Source organism: Miscanthus floridulus, unplaced genomic scaffold (assembly GCF_019320115.1).
Source record: "Miscanthus floridulus cultivar M001 unplaced genomic scaffold, ASM1932011v1 os_2707_1_2, whole genome shotgun sequence".
Lineage (NCBI taxonomy): Eukaryota > Viridiplantae > Streptophyta > Magnoliopsida > Poales > Poaceae > Miscanthus > Miscanthus floridulus.
In genome coordinates, this window is record NW_027098468.1 from 38304 (window position 1) to 39975 (window position 1672).

Consider the following 1672-nt stretch of genomic DNA (forward strand, 5'->3'; position numbering starts at 1 on the left):
TGGGAGTTTCAAATACACATGTGACAATGCATCATGCTCTGCTTATGATATAACCTAGTTGGGTTGCACCTAATGCAAAACTAGGGTTTGGGTTCCACACATGTCACTTAACAATACATAGGTTTTTAAACAAAAATTTTTTAGTTGGAATTTTTGGTGTGTGGATTTTTGGGTTGTTACAGCAGCTGCCCTTGCACAAGTTCAGGCTAGACAGGACAAGTTCCAGCGACAGCATCAGGCTATCCAGCGACAGTAGTAGGCCATGCAGCAGTAGCAGCTCCTCATTCAACTACAGTTAATTGGTTTCATGCAGCATGTTGTTACTGCTATTGGAGCTCCACCGCCACATCTTACACCTCAACTCGGCCAACCTACCACCACTATAGTGACTCTAGGTTTTTAGCCCAATGGCCTTCAGAGTTAGGGATAGCTAGCTACCATGTTCGCTTCACCTATAGAGCAGGTGTCCCAGTGGTTTGCTTCGCCAGTGCTAGCCCAGGGTCCTTCTTTCACACCTCTACATACGGGCTTCACACCGGCTCAGAATTTGTCGATGCTTGTGACAGACACCCTAGTTTCCAAGAGCCTTGGTGCTACTTTCAGTGAGTTGATAGGGCAGCCTACACCACTAGAGCTATGTGTCCCTAGGCCTTCCACCGTTGCTCCAGTTACTAGGACTATAGAGACGCTCCCATCATCAGTTGCATCATCAGAGCCACCTGCTACAGTCATACCTGTAGAGTCATAGGTTGCACTAGTTCTAGAGCAAACCTAGACCGCTTCAGCGTCACTTCTAGCGATAGAGGGTTAGACAACTCAGAGCTTCGAATCAGAGGATGATGCTACCCAGCTCCAGATCGCTCATCACACCTCAGCGTCTGACTCGTTCGCTGCTGCCCCGCTGATAGACCCTTAGGTTTTGGTGCTTAACGCCAAAGGGGGAGAGGGATCGAGTATGATAGACTTAGGAGGAGCGATATATCTAGGGGGGCTTATTTATTACATTTGGCTTTTTATGTGTGATACATTATTATGCATTCATGTTTACTTTTATGCATTGAACTACATACGTGTGATTGTGATATTTATGTGATAGTGATATTTATGTGATATGTGACATGTGTGCTCTCTACTTTGATCTTTATATATGTCATGTCACTTGGTTATGCTCATTTGCTTTGCTTCCGCGTTTTACTCCGATGTAAATGAGCTTTATTTCTTGTACTCATACTTATTTCATATCTGTTGAGTATATCATGTTGGCTTGGGTCATATAAGCTTGCCTAACTCTTTTGTTCTTATTGTCAAAAGCTTATATGAACCAAGCATGTTGAAAACCTCATCTCTTTTACATACTCGAGGTTGTATTGTCATCAATCACCAAAAAGAGGGAGATTGAAAGCATCTAGGCCCCTAGTTGGGTTTCAGTGATTAATGACAATACGAGATTACTATGACTAATGTGTATTTTGCAGAGGCAATTGGTTGCAAGGAGATGACGTTCCGTCCAAGTGGGGGTTGAAAGAAAACGTCTCCGCACGCAACGCCAACAATGCCATCTTGGATTTGGATTACTTTCCCTACCTCCGTCCCCCTCTCCTCCCGACGACCTCCGCGGCCGCGACTCCACCGCCTCCTGAGAGCAAGCAACCGCCCCCGTCCCCTCCCTCCT